This window comes from Callospermophilus lateralis, assembly GCF_048772815.1.
Source record: "Callospermophilus lateralis isolate mCalLat2 chromosome 17 unlocalized genomic scaffold, mCalLat2.hap1 SUPER_17_unloc_3, whole genome shotgun sequence".
In the NCBI taxonomy this organism is placed as follows: Eukaryota; Metazoa; Chordata; class Mammalia; order Rodentia; family Sciuridae; genus Callospermophilus; species Callospermophilus lateralis.
In genome coordinates this window covers 164,181-187,003 of record NW_027510161.1, presented here as the reverse complement: position 1 = coordinate 187,003, position 22,823 = coordinate 164,181, and the positions used below count along the sequence as shown (strand labels likewise).

General features: G+C 36.4%; 1 pseudogene; it reads left to right on the top strand.

Moving 5' to 3' along the window:
• LOC143386086 (rho guanine nucleotide exchange factor 28-like) overlaps positions 1 to 22,823 on the top strand; it is a 137,421-nt pseudogene that overhangs the window by 81,129 nt on the left and 33,469 nt on the right.

Below are 22,823 nucleotides of genomic sequence, written 5' to 3'. Positions count from 1 at the left end.
AACAAATGCTGAATGTTTTCTCTGATATAGGAAGGCTGATTCATAGTGGGTTAGGGAGGGGGAGCACGGGAGGAATAGATGTAATCTAGATAGGACAAAGGGGTGGAAGGGGGCATGGGTTTAGAAATGATGGTGCAATTAGATGGACATCATTAGCTAAAGTCCATGAATAAAGACACAAATTGAATATACTTTGAGTACAACCAGAGATATAAAAAATTTGTGCTCTATATGTGTAAAATGAATTGTAATGCTTTCTGCTGTCATATATTAATAAAAAATTAAATAAAACTTACTACTATCACATTTTATATGCACTTAAAATCATTATCAGGTTTTAACTTTTTAGGTATTCTAATTCTCATAATATTAACATTAATAAGAACCTTAATACTATTCCTATAAAGAGACTTAGATCAATGCTATGAAGCACAAGAAAACAAAGAAACAATAGAAAGAAAAATTTATCTTCAGGCTGGCATGGTGGCATATGTCTATAATCCAAGCTACTCTGGGACTTGGGGAAGAAGGATTTCCAGGTTGAGGTTAACCTGGGCAAGTTAGCTAGACCCTGTTTCAAAATACAAAATAAAAAAGACAGCTGACATAGCTCAGTGGTAGAGAGCCCTTGGGTTCAATTTCCAGTACCAGAAAAAAAATCTTTTTCTCCCACTGTTTCTTGTCAGCACATTTTACATTGATCTAATCTGACCACAAATTATGAACATTTACAAAGTTAATTCAGAGGGTGGGGTTGTGGCTCAGCGGTAGAGCGCTCACCTTGCACATGCGAGACCCTGGGTTTTATCTTCAGCACCACATAAAGAAAATAAATAAGTGAAATAATAGTATTGTGTCCAACTAAAACTAAAAAAATGAATATTAAAAAAAAGTTAATTCATTTCAGTTTTACTTTGTACTTCCTTTGTTTATGATAATTTATTGAAGAGTTAAGTGCACAGAGATTAAATAGTTAATATACTAAAAAATTCATGTTTCAAAAAGTCTATGGACTAGAGACCTATCATTAAAATCCAGAGACTTGGGGCTGTGGTTGTGGCTCAGCAGTAGAGTGCTCTCCTAGTGCATGCAAGGCCCTGGGTTTGGTCCTCAGCACCACATAAAAAATAAATTAAAAAATAAAGTTATTGACAACTACAACTAAAAAATAAATATTTTAAAAAATATCCAGAAACCTCATCTGAAATAATAATTTAATCTCATTAGTTCTTTCCTCTCAAAAGTCAATATTTAGCCCAAAGAAAAAAGAAGTTACAATTCATACTCTACTATAGACACACAATAAAATTTCCAGTAAGATCTTATCTCCTGATGGGATCCAAGATGGCAGAGTACAGGAGATACCATTTATGGCTGCTCTGTGCATGAATCCCAAAAAGCAGTTAGAGGGCTTCTCCATAGGGACTCACCTTGACAAAATACAGCATCTCGGAGCTTGTGACAGGATCCCATACAGTGGATTTTTGCAGAGTCCACCAGTGCAGAACATGCAGAACACAGAGTCAGTGGGACTCTGAACACAGGTCCCAGAGCCCCCAGTTTAAGCGCTTCTGAGACTCTTTGGTGGCAGAACAGAGGCACGGGGTCAGCACCTCTGGAGAGCTGCAGAACACCATGCTGCAATCTGCTTCCGCGCAGGTAGCCTGACAGAGTTCTGACCACAGCACAGGGACATTCCAGCTCCCCCCACTGCACCAGACACCCCAGCATGGAAAAAGAATGGACTCCATTTTGGAAAGCCTGTCCAAAGGATAGACAACGTCCTTTGGTGGGCATGGATATCAGTATTGATATGTGACTGAACAGGTACCTGTTTTTCAACTCCCCCTCCCCCCAGCTGTGATAATTTGGTGCAGTGACTATCCTTGACAAAAACAGCTCTCAGTTGAACAGGAAGGAGCGCAGTGCAACCAGGGCGCTTCTTACCTGGAGTGAACCCAGGGCTTAGAGCAAGAGATTCTGCAATTGAGACCTGATAAGCAAGAGAGGGAAGGGGGTAAAAAACAGAAGCAACTCAGAGAGACCAAGATTAGGGAGGCTCCAGGCAGGAGAGGGAGAGCTCAAGCCTTCTCACACTAACTCCATCATCCTGAGGGCAGAGACTCAAACTGGAACAGACAACTCCACCTACTGGAAGAGAAGAAAACAGAATTCTAAGAGGTTTTTTTTTTGTTTGTTTGTTTTTTAATTCTCTCACTTTTTTCTCTTTCTTTCTTTCCTTTTTATTTTTATACCTCCCTCTCTTCCTCTTTCAACCTCCTAATTTTTACTATTTTTACTTTGTGTAATTTTCTAAATACACATGCATCCTATTGTCCTCCCACATACTTGTCTACCCTAAATTACTTCTTGTCTATTCTCCTGCTACTAACCCTCTTCATTAGAGTTCTCCTCCAAAGTTGCTAAGATATATTAACCCCATATCCTCACATCTTTCCCCCTTAACATACCATCCTATGCCCGACCCCAGTTCTCTATATGCCACCAGAAACTGTACACCTTTTATGAAACTACTGACTGTATTTTAAATAATAATTGAATCCAACATTTTTAGACATAGATACTAACTATAAATGTCTTAATAATAAAAATTTGCTCATAGATGATGTATTGTTGATATTGGGAACTGTTAACATTGTTCTTCCCACAAAGGAGGGGATCTTGGAACTATACAAGAGCATTACAAATCTCTAGGGTAAACACACACACACACACACACACACACACACACACACACACACACCAGTCTCACAGGGCTGGAAAGAAATGCGAGCCACATGAAAAGCTAAGGAAAGAAAGTACCGCAAACAATTCAAGACAATCAATGAAATAAAAACAAAAAGAATTAACATTTATAGCAGAAAAAATGACAGATAAACATTTCAGGATATACATGATTCAGATGATTTGGAGTAGCAAAGAAGACATAGACAACAAACACAGACAGTGAAAGATCACTTTGACAATGGGTTACATAAACAAATCCAAGAAGCAAAAGATCACCTCTATGGAGAAAGAGGCTATACAAAACAAAAAAACAAACAAAAAAACACCAAACATAAATTCTTGAAATGAAAGAAATAATAAACCAAATTAAAAACAAAAATGAGAGTATCACCAGCAGAGTAGACCACTTAGAATACAGGACATCAGAAAACGAGAACAAAGTATATCATGTTGAAAAGAACATAGACAAAACAGTGAAAATGATAAGAAACCACAAGAAGAACATTCAAGAAATGTGAGATAGCATAAAAAAGACCAAATTTAAGAGTTATTGGGATAGAGGAAGGCGTAAAGGTCGAAACCAAAGGAATGAGAAATCTGTTCAATGAAATATTATCAGACATGAAGAATGAAACAGAAATCCAAATCCAAGAAGCCTACAGGATGCCGAATGTGCAAAATCACAAGAGATCCACACCAAGACATATTATAATGAAAATGCCCAACATAGAATAAGTAGAGAATTTTAAAAGCCACAAGAGAAAGGAATCAGATTACATACAGGGGTAAACCAATTTGGATAATGGCTGATTTTCAACACAGACCCTGAAACCTAGAAGATCCTGGAAGAACATATTTGAAACTCTGAAAGATAATGGGTTCCAACCAATAATCTTGTATCCAGCAAAACTAAGCTTCAGGTATGAAGATAAAATAAAAACCTTCCACAATAAATAAAAGTTAGGAAAATTTACAGCTAGAAAACTGGCACTAAAAAACATCCTTGTCAAAATATTTCATGAAGAGGAAATAAAAACAATCAGCAGAGGGAGGTAGTACACTAAAAGAAAAACTAATCAAAGAGGAAAACCAAGTAAAATTAAGTAACAAAAACAAACAAATATGGCTGGAAATAAAAACCATGTCTCAATAGTAACCCTGAATGTTAATGGCTTAAACTCACCAATCAGAAGACATAAGCTAGCAGACTGAATTTCAAAAAAAAGAAATCCATCAATATACTGCCTACAGGAGACTCATTTGATAGCAAAGACATACACAGACTAAAGGTGAAAGGCTGGCAAAATCATACCACTCACATGGACTATGGAAGCAAGCAGGAGTCTCCATACTCATATCAAATAAAGGAGACTTCAAGCCAAAGTTAATCAAAAGGGATAACGATGGACAAGAGAACAATACACCAACAACACTAACAATCATAAATATATATGCCCCAAACAATGGAGCAGTTATGTTCATCAAACAAACTCTTCTCAAGTTCAAGAGTCAAATTGACCACAACACAATAATCTTGGGTGACTTTAACACATCTTTCTCACCACTGTACAGATAATCTAAACAAAAGTTAAATAAAGAAACTATAGAGATCAATAACACAATTAATAACTTAGACTTAATTGACATATATAGAATATATTAACCAACATCAAGCAGATACACTTTTTTCTCAGCAGCACATGGATCCTTCTAGAAAATAGACCATATATTATTCCACAGGTCAACTCTTAGCAAATACAAAGGAGTAGAGATACTACCATGCATTTCACCTGATCATAGTGGAATGAAATTGGAAATCAATGATAAAATAAGAAAGAAAAATTTCTACATCACATGGAGAATGAACAATATGCTACTGAATGAACAATGGGTTACAGAAGACATCAAGGAGGAGATTAAAAAATTCTTAGAGGTAAATGAAAACACAGACACAACATATTAAAATATCTGATACACTATGAAAGCAGTACTAAGAGGAAAACTCATTTCATGGAGTTCATTCCTTGAAAGAAGAAAAAGCCAATAAATAAATAACTTCACACTACATCTCAAAGACATAAGAACCCTCAGAAATGTGTGTCTGTTTGGTTCCAGTCTTGGGGACAGTGCTCACTGAATGCAAACTTCACTTCCCAACATAAACCTAAGGCCTAACCATACACACTTCCTTGGAGAAATGTTTCTTCTCTTTTCAGGAATTTATTTATTCCTCTTTATCCTAGAAATTTCCTCATGTTGCCTGCAGTTGGCTCATTTGGGTCCTGTTTGACACCTATTTCTGTGGTAAAAAATTTTACTTCAGCTTTTCCAGCTTTTACTAATGGTTGGGTGGGGAAAGATTCTTCATTTAGTCCTTGAATACCCAGATATAAATACTAGACTCCCTTGTAAAACTGGCAATGGGAGGGTAATATACAAGCCTCAAGGATGTGTCAGAAGAAGTCTCACAAATATGGATTTCTGGGATATCAGACTGGCTGCAGGTTTACATGTATGAGCACTACATAACCCACATACAATTTGGAGCCAAGGCAAGGCCATCTCCTGAGAGAAACTGATGTCCTCTGCCCAGGAATTACTTTCTCACTATTCTGCCAGGAGTGGCTTCAGAATTCCTGAAACTGGCATCCTTATAGGATTGGTGTACCCCATTTCTGTGTGTGTGTGGGAAACTTTACTTTTGTTTACTTTGCTTCTCATAAACATTCATACAGAGCAAGTCTCCTTTTCAGCACCTGGATTCACAGCTGTGATGAATTAATCTGGTCCTAAATATGGTTAGAAGAGAAGTGTTCCGTGGAACAAAGTTTGGGACCAAAGAACCCTGAGGAGTGTGGCTTTCTGGGCCCACATCCTGTTTTCAGAGATCTAGAACTGCATGCTTCACATCCTGTCAAACCACTTCCATTGCTGAGGAGAACCTGTTCTCCTTATTCTTGGAAAGTTTTCCTCTTTATTTTGGCAAGCAATATCCCTGGGTTGCCAAATTTGCATTATCCTTTGCCTTACCTCTTTATTTTTACTTTTTAAAATTTTAAATTATTTATTGCTTTCTGTTAAATTTTTATTTTTATTCTACTTTTTCTAGAACATTTTAATGCAATATGACATTATTCCCAGAAATCTTTATTATGACAAATAGCAGAACCTTATATAGGTACTTATATACATGTATGTATATAAATTTTAAACACAAACATAGTCTACAAATTTAAATTTTAAAAATATCCTGTAGTACAAGGTATTAAGATAAACAAATGACCTGTTTTGTGTTTTAAATGCAATCATAATTAGTACATTCCTGGTTCAAAAAACAAGAACATTCTAATAAAAATTATCACAAAATAAAATTCTGTTTGAATTGTCTCTTAATGAGATTAGGTGTTATTTATTATGTATGTTTAATTGGGAAACTGTTTAATTGTTTATCACTTTTTAGTTTGCTATCCTAGAGGGGGTCCTTATGGTAAGTTTCTAGCTAGGGCTTTTTTAGAATGAAGAAAAGAAAATCTCTTATGTGGGTATCACTCCAGGCAAATAAATATCAGCAGTTGAATGTCATGTTTTGCAGTTATTCAGAATTGCCCGCCTCTTAGAAATTTATTCTTTATTCCATAAATCACAAGACATTATACCTAGAAAACAACTGCTCTAATAGATGATACATTTTTATGAATTGGCAAGAGTATATTATGATTTCATTTATATAGTTTAAAAGTACATTGTTATTTGTAGGTATCAGCATTTTTATCTATTAAGCCAAATTTAAATTTATTAATTATTTAGAGAAATGAATATAGCTCAACTAGTTATTTGTTACATTGTGCTTGGGATAATTCCTTTTTTGAGGCACTTTCCTTGTATTTTAGTATACTTGGTATTCATGACTCTTACTTTTAAGTGCCAGAAATTATCCTTAGACACTAAACAGACATTGTGACTATCAGATATTTTGGCTATCCAAATACCTCAATACTCTGAATACCCTATTTTCAAACATTGTTAGGCAGGTATAACTGTCCCTTATTGATAATCACTGTCTTAAATCTTCAGTATCCTTTTTAAGCCTTTTCCTCTTTAAAAGTTTTACAAGACTTGTTAAATTGTAGAAGTCCTCCACTATTATTTGTTCATTTTTTTTTTGCTTCTTACTATTTTGATTTGAGATATAGAGTTTATGCTTTGTATCTTCATTATAGACTGTAACCCTCATGTTTTTTTTTAATTTAAATTAATGCTTTTTATATCACATCATAAATTCTACTTTGTTATTAATATTTTTATTTATTTATTTTTTAAAAAAACAAATTACAGAGGAATGCATTACAATTCTTACTACGGATACAGCAAATTTTTCATATCTCTGGTTGTATATAAATTATGTTGACACCAATTTGTGTCTTCATATATGTACTTTGGATAATGATGTCTATCACATTCCACCATCCTTGCTAGACCCCTGCTCCCTTCCTTTCCCTCCCACTCCTCTTCCTTATCTAGAATTCATCTATTCCTCCCATGTTTCCCTTCCCTACCCCACTATGAGTTAGCCTCCTTATATCAGAGAAAACATTTTGCATTTGTTTTTTTGGGATTGGATAACTTCACTTAGCATTGTCTTCTCCAATGCCATCCATTTACCTGCAAATGCCATGATTTCATTCTCTTTTATTGCTGAGTAAAATTCCATTGTGTATATATGCCACATTTTTTTTATCCATTCATCCACTGAAGTGAACCTAGATTGTCTCCACTATTGTGAATTGTGCTGCTGAAAACATTGATGTTTCTGTGTCCCTGTAGTATGCTGTTTTTAAGTTCTTTGGTTAGAGACCAAGGAGAGGGACAGCTGGGTCAAATGGTGGCTTCATTCCCAGATTTGCAAGGAATCTTCATACTGCTTTCCAAGTTGGCTGTACCAATTTGCAGACCCACCAGCAATGTACGAGTGTGCCTCTTCCCCCACATCCTTGCCAATATTTATTGTTTGTGTACATAATAGCTGCCATTCTGACTGGAGTGAGATGATATCTTAAGAGTAGTTTTGATTTGCATTTCTATAATTGCTAGAGATGATGAACATTTTTTCATATATTTGTTGATTAATTGTATATCCTCTTCTGATAAGTATCTATTCAGGTCCTTGGCCCATTTGTTGATTGGGTTATTTGTTTTTTCTAGTGCTTAGCTTTTTGAGTTCTTTACATACCCTAGAGATTAATGCTCTATCTGATGTGTGAGAGGTAAACATTTTCTCTTAGGATGTAGGCTCTCTGTTCACCCCACATAGTGTTTCTTTTGCTGAGAAGAACCTTTTTAGTTTGAATACATTCCATTTATTGATTCTTGATTTTAATTCTTGTGCTACAGGAGTTTTATAAAGAAAATTTGGGCCAAATCCCACATGATGAAGATGAGGGCTTAATTTTTATTCTATTAGACACAGAGTCTCTGGTTTAATACCTAGGTCCTTGATCCACTTTGATTTGAGTTTTGTAAATGATGAGAAATAGGGATTTAATTTCATCTTGTTGCATATGGATTTCCAGGTTTCCCAGCACCATTTGTTGAAGAGGCTATCTTTTCTCCAATGCCTGTTTTGGGAAACTTTGTCTAAGATAAGATAATTGCAATTTTGTGGGTTAGTCTCTGTGTCCTTTATTCTTTATTCTGTACCATTGGTCTACCAGTGTGTTTTGGAGCCAATACCAAGCTGTTTTTGATACTATTGCTCTGCAGTATATTTTAAGGTCTGGTATAGTGATGCCATCTGCTTCACTCTTCTGCTAAGGATTGCTTTAGCTATTCTGGGCCTCTTATTCTTCCAAATAAATTTAATAATTGCTTTTTCTATTTCTATGAGGAATGTCATTAGGATTTTGATTGGAATTGCATTAAATCTGTCTAGTGCTTTTGATAGTATGGCCATTTTGATAATATTAATTCTGCCTATCCAAGAGCAAGGTAGATCTTTCAATCTTCTAAGGTCTTCCTTGATTTCTTTCTTAAGGGTTCTGTAGTTTTTATTTTATAGATCTTTCACCTCTTTCTTTTTTTATGATTCTTTTATTTTTATTTTTATTTTATTTTTCCATCTTTCATACATTTGATTCAAGTGAGTTATGTACTTCCATTTTTACCCCAAATACAAATTGCAGAATCACATCAGTTACACATTCACAATGTTTACATAATGCCATATTAGTGACTGTTGTATTCTGCTGCCTTTCCTATCCCCTACTATCCCCCCTCCCCTCCCCTCCCATCTTCCCTCTCTACCTCATCTGTTGTTGTTCAGTTCTCTCCCTTCACTCCCCTTTCCCCTCACAACCTCATATATGTGATTTTGTATAACGATGAGGGTTTCCTTCCGTTTCCATGCAATTTCCCTTCTCTCTCCCGTTCCCTCCCATCACTCATCTCAGTTTAATGTTAATCTTTTCCTCATGCTCTTTCCCCCTGATCAGTTCTTAGTTGCTCTCCTTAAATCAAAGAAGACATTTGGCATTTGTTTTTTAAGGATTGGCTAGCTTCACTTAGCATAATCTGCTCTAATGCCATCCATTTCCCTGCAAATTCCATGATTTTGTCATTTTTTAGTGCTGCATAATACTCCATTGTGTATAGATGCCACATTTTTTTTTATCCATTCATCTATTGAAGGGCATCTAGGTTGGTTCCACAGTCTAGCTATTGTGAATTGTGCTGCTATGATCATTAATGTGGCAGTATCCCTATAGTATGCTCTTTTAAAATCCTCAGGGAATAGTCTGAGGAGGGTGATAGCTGGGTCAAATGGTGGTTCCATTCCTAGCTTTCCCAGGAATCTCCATACTGCTTTCCATATTGGCCGCACCAATTTGCAGTCCCACCAGCAATGTACAAGTGTATCCCTTTCCCCACATCCTCGCCAGCACTTATTGTATTTTTTATGTAACATTAAATTTGAAATATCAAATTTTTTTAGGTTAATTTAAGATTACATGTTGCCTTTCAATTGTTTTAAACCAGATACAGGTCTTGGCGTGTTTTCAATTATATTTGTCCAGATGCACAGCATTTCTGAAAGTCTCAGCCACTGTGAGAAAAGTGAAAATCAATTATGTGCATTTTATGAAAATCCTTAGGTACAGTCTGGACTCCTCTGTTACATTTGAGGCTAAGTCAGTATCAGGTGCCAATAAAAGTTGACTCAGTCAGACTTAGAGGAGGCAGCAATGCCAGACCCAGAAGTAGACAGCAAGTGTGAAGCTATGTGCAGACTATGGACAAACTGCCAAAGCATTTCAAGGAGATTCTAGTGCCCAAAAGCAGAAATGGTGCATATAGGAAGATTTTCACAGTTGGAACCTGTGGTGCTTGCTAGCACAGGGCACAGTTAGGAAAAGGTAGAGTAATTGGGGGTATACATAGAGAAAAATGTAGGGAATAGGGTCTTAGATCTGATTTTCAGCAACAGTGATAGGGTGGGGGACAAAGTAAATTTTTAGTGGTTTTGTGGGGTTAAAATTCCAGCACAGTTGGTCTTATTAAGCACCTTGGGCCTTGTTTTGTTATCTGTCAGGTGAGGCTTTTGCAGGGGCTGTTCCTTTACCATTAGTTTTCTTCCTGGCTGCAGCTTTGAGGCCACCCCCTCAAGCAGGCCCCCTCCTGAAGTGCTTCCTGCTCTTCCAGCAAAAGCTGATGTCTTTCCAGGTCTCTGTGACATCATTTTGATTTGGCTCCCCTGGCCTGGGCCTCTTCTTCCAGCAGTGTTCTCAGAGGGCTTTTATGTGTTAGTTTTACATTCCTGTGATGAAATTTTGGTGATAACCAACTTCAAAGAGGAAAGGTATGTTGTCACTCACAGTTGTTAGTGGGGTCAGCCTATGGTCACTTGGCCCTGTTACTCTGGACCTGTGTTGGCAAAGTATATCAGGGCAGTAATTTGGAGAGAAGAGGCCTGTTTACCTCCTTGAAAGAAGAAAAAGAAAGAGCTGAGAAGGGTCTGGAGTACCTAACTTTTTCCCACTAGGTCCCACCTCCTAAAGGTTCAACCACTCCCCAAAGGGCCACATACTGGGGGTCTAGTCTTTAGAATAGAGGCCTTGGATTCATTTATCTTCCCAGTAACTATTCTGTGCAGAATTGTCATTCCCCCATTATACAAAAGCACAGAGAGTTTAAACAACTTGCCCTAGGTCACACAGTTTATAAGTAAAGACATTCCCAAGAAAAGACCTGAGTTCCCCATAGTTTCATACCAACTAAAAGACCACTCAAATAGCTCACAGTGGGGCTATCTCAGAACCTTAGCTGTTCCTTCTATATCTTCCTCCATTAGTATTCTCCATTTTTTTACAGAAATTCCCTGCTAATTGTACACATGTTCCTTACAGAACTGATATTTACATAATTTGCCTGCTTATTGAGGTACCAAGTAGTCCCCACCCCCTAGAAGTCAGGGTTGGTGAGAAATGGGAGGTGATGAAATATGAGACAAGTTGGGAGCAGGTTGTAATTACTCCCTCCAGCTGCCTCTTTCAAAGCAGGTGGAAGGGAAGTGTCCATGTCTGGACCTCCCCCTCCTCTATCAATCATAAACTCCTTGTTGATTCCTAAAAATTGGATACCCAGAGTTTAATTTAAGATCTCCCCTTTGAAGAAAAACACAGGCTGTCTCTAAAAGGCAGGAATTCAGCTGAATGCCATGGTGGACTTGAGGGTGTGTCTGATTCTGATGTCATCTGTGCCAATTGAGGTAGTAAGATCCGCACTTAGGATTATATGTAATTTTAAACCCAGAGCATTGGAAGCATGTGTATTTCTCTACTTTCTCCCCTGCTCCAGAGGCAACCAGCTTCACAAGAAGAACACCTACCTACCATTGATGCTTCCTCATGATACACACAGAACTTTCTCTGGAGATTATAATATATCTGTATATATTAACCCATAGTCTGAAAAAGAGTTGAAATGGCATTCTCTTCAAAAATTTTGCTTGGGGACAGGAGTTGTGGCTCTGTTGTAGAGAACTTTCCCAGCAGGTGTGAAGCACTGGGTTCAATATTCAGCACCCCATAAAAAGAAATTTAAAAAATAAAGATATTGGGTTCATCTACAACTGAAAAAAAAATAAAAGTAAAAGCATTCTTTAAAAAAAAACTTGCTTGTAATGCAACTGTTTTCCTTGTCCCTCTTCCCAATCCAAACAGACATCTCTCCCATGCACCAGTGTTCACTAGGAGCTACAGTCTCCGCTCACTCTGATTAGGAAAACTCACATGAGAGGGTGAGAATTATACTGACTCAATGCAGCCAACATCAGAGTTCACAATACTAGATGGGGAAAATACTAGCAAAGGAAATTATTTAAAAATCACAGTAAAGAATTGCACATTTAAAAGTGTCTATTTTCAACAAAAATCATCTATTTCAAAGATTGGTTTTATGTTTGAACACAAAGCCTAAGTTCTGACCTATAGAAATTAAAAAACAACAACAAAAAACAAAACAACAAAACCACCATGTGTAGAGTGAACTAAAGTCACCAATACACAAAGGGGGTGGGTAAACTTTCAGTAACCATTCAAGGTCACTGAATCAAAGGAAAATAATATTTAACATTACATAGGCATTAAACAGAATCATGTTTTAAGAAATTATTTTTAGACATAATAAAATATAACTACTCTTTTATGCAGAATATAAAAATATATAGTTCCATTGAACTGGTAAAATACATTTTGAAGTTTACAATTTCTTTCATGAGCAGGGCAAACGAAAGGAAATGGAAAGGGGAGAAAGGAATGTAAGAATAAAAAGGTATGCCTATTGGGGAAGGAAGTTGATGTGGAAAATAAGGGGGCCTGAAGAAGAAGGAGAAGGTTTTAAACTTTTAAAATCAATGTACATGCCCTAAAGGGGCTCCCCTCCCTATCTTTTTCCCCATTTGGCTGCATTTAAGTGAAATGGGCAAAAAGATAGGGAGGGGAGCCCCTTTAGGGCATGTGCATTGATTTTGAAACTTTAAGTTACACTTATTTCTATATACATTGTTTCAGATCATCATTTCACATGTAAATCTATCCAGAATATATTTTAAATGACAATCACTTTAGGCTTTTTATTGCTTTTGTTTTTATGTATAATTTAATGTTGTTTTTTTCAATTACTAAAGACAACTGTGGCTTTCACAAAACCCAGGGGTCAATCCGTGATGTAGAAATTTGTAGATGAACTTCAGAAAACATACTAGGAAAACCAAAAAGAGCTACTTATTTTTTAGGGTCAAATAAAGCTATGAGGCTAAAGTGTTGGAAGAATGTAAAAGTTATAACAAATTGTAACCTCAACAATGATGTCCCTTTCTCATTAAGAAGATTTAAAATTAATTGTGACATAATTTATGTGAGTCTTTCTTTTTGTGAAGATTTCCATATTGTATAGTAGCTTAATATTTAAGGTTATATCTAAGCTGTTTTAGGTCAGCAGTTATTGACACCTTTGTAAATGGTGTGTGTGGGGGTGACATTTAAATAGAATCATCCAAATAAACACAAGAGATTTGGTTTCAAAGGATCAGCCTGGAAAGGTCCAGTACATACAAGATTACTAATGAGCAGAAAAGGCCAAATGCACAGTGTTATAAAGTGAAAATTTTGTCAAAATGTGGAATTGGTTAAGGATGAATTGTTTTCTATCAGTAGTTACACAAATTACAGCCAGTTATGTTTTCTTGCAATGGATTTGGAACACCTAAGGACAGAGTAATTTTATGATTTTTAGCACTTCTATGATCTTTCACTGGTCAGTCAAGTTACTAGGCTTGAGAGAGAAAAGAACTAAAATTGATATTTGGAGATTTACAAATTTTTCATGTTTCTTATAGTTTCATGTTATTTGTCTTTCATTTTTACTATACATGCCATTTCTGCTTGCTAAAAAATGTATTTTATAAATTTTGTGACTTCTAGTAATTACCACAAAAAAGGTTTAAAAATAAAAGTTTCATGTTATTTTCCACATTCTTCACTGAACTTTTAAAAATTGCAGTGCTAATTAAAGTTTGTAGTGAATTTATACACACACACACACACACATATATATATATATATATATATATATATATATATATATATATATATATATATATATATATATATATATATATATATATTCAGTACTGTGGAGTGAACTCAGGGTTACTTGTATGCCAGGCAAATGCTTTACTACTGAGCTACATCCCCAAATTTCCCCAATTTTAATTTCTATTTTGCTACAGGTTTCCACTAAATGGCCCAGGCTGCCATTGAACTTGTGATAGTCCTACCTCAGCCTCCTGAGTAGTGGTATTATAGGCATGGGCCACTGAGTCTGGGTCATTTATTTTTTTTTATTTGTTTGTTGTCTCTACATCTATTTTAAATATGTTTAATTGTTTTGTGTCAGAATCAGGGCTCATTCACCCTTGACATAGTTTCTAAACCTCCTAATCATCCTAAATCCTCAAAGGGGTCTATCTAGATATCTGACTCACAACCACTTCTTGGTGAACATCTCTCCATGGGACAGAAAGATACAACTATTTGAAGCTCTCCACTGAGCCCCACAGCCTACACAGACAGTGCAAATCTGCCACAGTGACCATCACTCAGTCACAGTGTGATCACCTGGAACTCCTGGCTGCCTGCTTTAATCCCACTAATTAAAACTCCCCAGAGGACACCTGTTTGGATGATTCCTTGAACCCAATAAAAGAGTAGACACAGGGCTCTCTTGCATTCTATTTCTATTTCTTTCTCTCTTTCAATGCTTGACTCCAATTTGTAAGTACAAAAATATTTATTTCCATCTGGTATCTCTCCTAATCATTGGAGAGATCCTTAATTGTAACAAAGTGTTTCTTAATTTTTTGGTATTTATCCTCAGAAAAAAAACAAAATATTTCTGTAATTTTCATTCAATCCTGAATTTGAGCCACAGAAATATACACTTATATTTAAAGCTATATCTTTTAAAATTATTTATTTTTTAGTTGCAGTTGGACACAATACCTTTATTTTACTTATTTATTATTACATGGTGCTGAGTTTTGAACCCAAGGCCCCAAACACGCTAGGTGAGCATTCTACCTCTGAGCCACAACCTCAGCTCCAAAAAGCCATATTTTCACTCAGTTTTTTATTACTTCTGCTTACAAAATATTCTTAATATAAGATTTTTTTAAAAAAACTAAGGGAAATGAATTTTTGTAAAAGCCCCATTTCTCTGTGATGGCATATGATGGGGAAAAATTTTCACACCTTCTTTAGTATACTATTTTTAAGATATCTAAAATTATCTTGGCATATTTGCACTTGTTGCAGAAAATAATTAGAAGAAACCAAATTTTTTGCGTGTGTATGGTGCATACCTATAATCCTAGCAGTTTAAAGGGATGAAGCAGGAGTATCACAAATTCAAAGAGAGCCTCAGCAAAAGTAAGGTGTAAAGCAACTCAGTGTGACCCTGCCTCTAAAAAAATACAAAATAAGGATGAGGATATGGCTCAGAGGTTGAGTATCCAGAGTTCAATAGCTGGTACACACACACAATTTTTTTTCTGGTGTATATTAGAGAAGAATGCATTTTGATTCATTGTACACAATTGCAGCACAACTTTTCATTTCTCTGGTTGTACATGATGTGTTCAGTCATACATTTACCTAGAGTAATGATATCCATCTCATTCTACTATCTTTCCTGCCTACCCCAATGCCTCTTCCCAATATTTCCTCCCCTTTACCCAATTGAAGTTCCTCCATTTTTCTCATGCCCCCCTCCCCATTATGGATCAGATCATCATCCACTTATCATAGAGAACATTCAGCCTTTTGTTTTTTGGGATTGACTTACTTTTCTTAGCATGATATTCTCCAACTTCATCCATTTACCTGCAAATGCCATAATTTTATTCTCTTTCAATGCTGAGTAATATTACATTGTGTGTATATACCTATTTGTTTATCCATTCATCAACTGAAAGGCACCTAGTTTGGTTGCATAATTTAGCTACTGTGAATTGAGCTGCTGTAAACATTGATGTGGGTGATCTAATAGAGTATGTTGATTTTAAGTCTTTGGGTATAGACAGAGTGGGATAGCCAGGCAAATGCTTTAATATTAAGTGAAAAAGTAGGAAGAAGATTGTGTTCACATTATAACTAAATACACAGAAAAAGAGATATAAGCAGGGCAGTAATAAAAGGATATGCAAATAAAAGAAGTCACTAAATACAGTGGGAACTGTGGAATTTTTCTTTTCTATCAATTCTGTTACTTCCATTAATATGAATTTGTGACTTGTTCAATTACAGAAATTTCTAAACAAATTGCTATAGAACTGAATTTGAAAACTATTTTGGCTTTCAGTACTTACAACTGTGCACTGGTCAATTCTATTTCCAAGTGTATTTGCACACACATGGACATACACACATACAAACACACAAAGTAGAAACATGAAATACAACCAGAATAAACTACTGAAAGCAACAGCCATTATCTCCAAACAAACTCCCATAGAGGAATTTGGAAAATCAAAACAAGATTAAACGCTCAGATCAGACACTCACCATGCTTTTTCTTTAGCCAGATGTACTTGGAACTGGTGCATAAAAAAAGGTTCTATTAGGACTATTTTGATTCATTTAATGCTGCTAATTCCAATCTGTTTGTAAGATCAGTGCAATAGGGGTAATAGTGGGAATTCTGCATTGTCATAGAAGATATGGGTGTGTGTAAGTGTGTCTTTGTGTATATATCTATTTATCTATCTATATACATATATATCCCAAAGAATACATTGACTTGATGTGGATATTTTATGATAAAAGTTCACCTAAATGAAGAAAGGCTTTGTCTTTCTGGGAATTGTTATGTGGCTGTCATTTAAACCTTGAGATTATTGAATAGATTTTTAAATATTTTATTAAATATCACAAATAATAAAAATGAAGCAAAATAATTAGGGCCTTTTTAGTAAAACTATTTCTCATTTATTCATAAAATTCTTGCTATGCTAATAAAATTAGTTCATTTCATTATTCATGGTACTCTTTTTCTTTCTTAATAAAGATTTTTATTTGGCCAAGAAAATTGTCAAAAGTTACTTGTTATACCTGTGAAAATTGTTAAAGTCAATGTTATTGAGCTGAAAAGGGCATCACAGTAAAAGAAAGCCTTGTTTTTACCAAATGTATAATTTAATTTTGTCTCTAATTTGATATTGTCTCTAATAATAAGCTAAGCAACAAAATAATAAAGGCAAGTCTGTATAGATGTTGAAAGTTAAGTTTGACAAGTTGTGTGTTCTATAGGTAATAGCCTTATTATCTTCAATTAATTTCCATTCTTATATTAGAATTGATACTTGTACAGGCATTAATGAACTATAGTTTTAAAGTTTGTAAGAGAAATGCAATATGAAATTAAAAAGAGAAAAAAACATAATTAGTATAACAGCTATACATTGAGAAATGGAATTTTATAAAATTGATCTCCATATGTATATATAGTATTTTTTTGTTTAAGAATATAGTAAGTTGCATAATAAAAATGAGTTAATGGTACTTTTTTATCTTGTTGTTTCACACTTTGCAATTCAAGTTTGAGGAACATAACTTTAAGTGTAATATATTACATAAAATTGGATTCCTTTTCCACCTAAGTCTTTATACATGCTTTTATTGAGGGAAAATCTGCATTAGTAATAATTTCTATATAAAGATATCTTTATTCTCAGTGCTTTTATTTCTTCAAAGTGTAAACTTCCTACATCCCCTGTTTCTCATATCTAGAAATACAATGTTACTCCAATGAACTATTTCAGAATATATTTCACAAATTTTCCACATGACTACTGAAAGAAATGTGATCATTCAAGTACCTGAAATCAATCTGTAAGCATTCACTATTGCACACCTATTTACAGCAATTTCAGCATAGCTGTAACAACTTTAGATGAAGAGCATTCCTTGAAGATGAAAAGTTATCAGTTGCATTATGGATAGTTTCATCTGGAACATTACATATTGTAAAGACAGACACAGTACCACACTTCTTCTCATCTAACAAAGGTATGTTCTCATTTTGTATCTTTTCTGAATCTTAGTTCAAATTTAGGAGCACAGATTACTGTTCAAATTCAAGTAGCAATGGTGAGATGGTGATGATTCCTTCTACAAGTGAAACATGCACACACACACACACACACACACACACATGCACGCGCAACATTCACAAAGGTTCCTCCATGTTGTACTCTGGATTTTAATTAGAAATTCTTTTTTTTCCACTTATCAGTGAGCAAGTTTTAAAAAACTCTCTTTAGCTCACTCCAATCAGAAAAAGAGAGAGGAAATTAGAAATGAAAAGTATAGTCACAATATCAATGGTTTTGTCTATGTAACAGGCTAATCACTTATATGGCATTTCCCCTCTTTAAGGTATGACTTAGTTTCAAGCTCTTAGGTGTACAGCTTCCAGATGTTTCCAGAAATGGCCATTTTATTGAGCTTGTACAAATTTTAGTACAACCTGGGGCTGAATAAGTTCACTGTGGCCTGAGAGAAGTCCTTGACCCCCTTGCAGGTCCTGCAAGGTCTAGGAGAAATAAGGCAGGCCACAGGTACTGCCTCCACCCCAGGAGGAGACATCTGGCTGGAAGAAAGCCCCTCCCAGCTTCCCACAGATGTTTCAGTCTATTACACAGTTTCATGAGTTTTGGTCTCTATGCATAGAACTTTCCATATGAAAACTCATCTCTAATTAGACTGTAATGATCTAATTGTGGAAATGTACAAGACAGTGCTCCTCTGGTAAGCAAACTCCTGGGGGCACCCTGTTTTCCACATTTGGAATGTTTTGTAGTTTCTCCCATGAACTAGTAAGATAACAAATGCATGTGCAATGCCTAGCTGTTGTGGCAATTGCCTTCATGAGGAGGCTCTGTGCTAGAGTCTTATATGCCTTGACCTTGACCTCAGGCACTCAGATCCTGGAAATAAAAAAAAAACTCTCTTGTTAGACAACCACAGTGTTTCACCATGCTATGCTGTGTCTGAAGCTGTCCACATAACAGTAACTTTAAACAATGGACTTTCTTGAGAGCTACACAAAGCTCCTAACATTGAACATTGCAAGTATAGTATGTAACTGAGGAATAAGCTTCATGATATCGCTAACTCTGTAACCTGCCTAATGACAGAATGCACAATAATGTACTACCAATGCCTGTGGCCTAATATAACCTATTGATATGAATAAGGCTGACAGCTTGGGCAAGGGCTTTCTGCCTTTCTGCCATTCTGCCATCCTCCTATTCTGCCACTTTGCCTCTGCACCTTGCTTCTGTCTCCTTTTGATTCTCTTTACATTCGACTGCTTGTGGGGCATCATATAAATAATACAAACAACTGATGCTCATTTTCACCCTGAGAGGCTATCCATTGTTTTAAGATCATTTAACTACAGTTGTCACTAGGCTTTTGAACACTTTTATTTGCTACCATTATGATTGTCATTTGTCCCTTTCTGTATTCTCTCTGTGTCTCTGTCTCTCTTGATACAGTAGTATCCAAACCTCTCCCCCCATTCATGGTTTCAATTTCCAAGGATTAAGTAACACAAGAGTAATGAGAATAGTGAGTAAAATATAATATGATAGTGAGAGAGAGAATGAAAGAGAGAGAGAGAGAGAGAGAGAGAGAGAGAACAATCACCTAAAATTTATTACAATGTATTTTTTTAATTTTTCTATTTTATTATTTTTGTTGTACTTTAGATATGACGTTTCCCCCAAAAGCTCATGTATGAGATGATGCAAGAATGCTTACCAGTGAAATGACTATATAATGAGAGTTAAACACTGAATTAATTCACTACATGAATTATCTGCATGGAAACTGTAGGCAAGTAGATGTGGTTGGAAAAAGTATTACCCTTAGAGCATTCCTTTGGGGTTTGTATTGTGTCCCTGGTGAAATAAAATTATTTCTCTCTCTTCCTCACCCTCTCTCCTTCTGATTACCTTGTCTGGAGCTACTTTTCCCCACCACATCCTTCCTCCATTACATTGTACCTCAGCTCAGGCCAGAGCTATGGTATTAGTTGTCCATGAACTGAACATATCTGACACAGGAGCCTAAATAAACTCTACCTGTCTTGTCACAGCAACAAAAAAGTTAGCGATGTACATTTAATTATTGGCCAGACTCAAACACAACCCTCTACTGTGAGGTAGTCTGAATTTGTATCACAGACACCCATGTAGGGCTTCAAAGTTTAGTCAGCCCTTCATAAACTACCCCGAACTTGTAGTTGAGAGATTGTTAAAGAAGAGGCAGAGGTAGGGAGGAGACAATGAAGAGTTTTGTTGGGCATACATTAACCTAAAGAGGCCTGCTGGGTATCAATTCAAGAGCTTAGAGGGAATTTCACTGGAAAGAAGTGGTGTGAGTGGTGGTGTGAAGCAGGGATCTAAGGAATCTCTGCAGAATGAACTGGGTGGTAGCCTTTTTTCACCTATGCTTAGAATTGGAGACAAGAAAGGTACATGGATTAGAGAGAGAAGAGCCAGTGAGTAGGGGTTAGCCCAAAGTAACCATGAGCTAAGCGGGTGCAGATGGGAGAAGGGGACCATTGTCCCAGAAAATACAGGCCCAGAGACTGCAGTTTGAACAAAGCCAACATCAAGGGAGGGCTATGAGAAGATAAATTCATGTAGGTAACCATATCCAGACACTTTTCTGATAGAAAAGTACAGGAATAAGGTGCAAGTGGGGTGCCATGACTTTTAGACGAGGAGCCTCACAGTATTTGTATTCTGAAGGAAAAGATACAGCTACCAGGGTAGCTCAAGATAGAGTGAGAGGACACCATCAGTGAAGAAGTTAGGCTAAAGAGGATGTTGAAAGTCCAGAATATGGGGGAATGTGTAGGAAAGACTGTGATGTTAAGTAAAGAAACAATTCCACAACACATTTTAAAACATGGCACAAAAGACTTTACTCCTGATCAGTTGATGCACTAGGTATAGGGTCCACTATAATGTAATACCACTACACATGGGAAAAAGAGATTAGGCTAATCTGTGCATACAGCAAAAACAAATGGATAGAGAGTCAAAAAGCAGGTTGGGGAACAGTGGATAGAAAATGAATTAAGTGGAGATAGAGATATTATTATGGGTCAACCAACCAAAGATTCTATCAAGATAGACCTAGGTGATCAGAGATGTTACCTGGGCATGGCAGAGGCTGAGGAGCCTGATCAGATTTGGAGATCTTCTCAGTCTGGATTTGATATTGAAGTGCACAGAGGAGCATAGAGGAGAGTTAAGGGACCTGACTACTACTTGGCCCAGCCAAGAATCTCTGACAGTACAGACCAGAGAATGAGTGTATATGGCTCCATTTCTGGGGTGATGGAAATGGAGTAATGGAGTGTTGTGGTCATGGGGTAATGGAGTGTTGTGGACTGAGCTGGGGCTACACTGAATGCAGGCCATGTCTCTGTTTCTCTTTCAGCTTGGTGAAGTACAGAAGAGCCTACTGGGTCTGAGTTTTGCAAGGGTGAGCAAGACAAAAGGATGGGGGAAGCAAAAATATACATTTAATGGACATGCCTGGAGGCTGGCTGGTTAGGAAGAAATAAGGACACCAGGGGAGTGTAGAGAAATGGATAGTTATAAGCTGAGTGTTTGGATCATGCTTATATCCCAATCCTGGGTCCCACCCTGGGGGTTTCACTGCACTGGGCCCTGCAGCATTCCACTGCTTGACCAGCCTGAGTCTGGCACCAAGTTGAAACCATTCTGTTATAGGTTCTGCAATGTGCTCTGAGAATGATCATCTTAGCCATATGGAATTTTTGTGAGTACTAAGTGAGATTGTCTTGGAAAGTGCCCAGCAGAAAGAACCTGGCAAAAGCAAAGTGCTCAATAAAGGGAACCTGTTGTTATTGCCTTTATTATTATTACCAATTGACTTAGAAACAATCGAAATGGTAATGAGATCTTAAATGCCCACTCTACAAAACTCAACTTTTCTTTTTGGAAGAGGTCTAGGTGAGCAGACATAAATAATTTATTCTTTGCATTTTATCAGTCACATTTAGAACTAAGTCCAGGCAAAAATTATAGTGTTTGTTTCTTATGTCTCATTGTTATTACTTTCTATAATTTAATGTACAAAAAATATAAAAATAATACAAAAAGAAAAGCCTCATAAATTTTGTTCTCTCAGTAAAGGAATGAAAGCAAAATTAAGGCTATTTAGTTTATATATTCTCTCTTAAGTTTACTATAGTAGTATGAGAACTAAAATCTGTCAGATCATGGTAGTCAACTAGTGTTACTCCAAGAATCATCCCACACCAAATTTCTGGTAGAATGAATAAATTAATGTATGTTAGAAGCTGTAAGTTATGGCCCTTCTGGAATAGTGGCATGGTGACCAAATGGAAGCCTTCTCAGGTCAGACCTTACCAATTGTCAGTCACTCCCTGAGCTTCTGAGGACATTAGTTTCCATGACTCTGTTACAGCAGTGTTTCTCAAACTATATTAGCCATATCCTTTACCTGGAAACCTTGTTTTAGGTGAAGATTCTGAATGAGTAGGTCTGGGGCAGAGCCCAAAGCAAGCATTTTTAACAGGACTCCCAGGGAGGCCCATGCTGTCCTCTTTGGGTAACTAAGCTTTGCAAGAAGTAATTTGTCAAAACAGAGCCTCTTCTTGACCTTTCCTGGACCTTGTAACTCAACTCTGATTTTCTCTACTTAGCTTTTCTAGTAGTAAAACAGGCTTTTAAGAAATTAGAACCTTTCGTGGAGGAAGGGCTATGTGCAGGTCAAGAAGTGAGGTGTGTTCTTTGACAGGCAGCGAGAGAGAAAATCTTCCTTGTACAGATGGGCATCAGGATCTGCTCCTTGAGGTTTTCTGATCAGACACTCCCAAATCTATGAAGATGTTTAGATCCTGGAAATAGTTAGACCCTTTTGAGGGTTGATTCCCATTCTCCACTGACTGCTCAT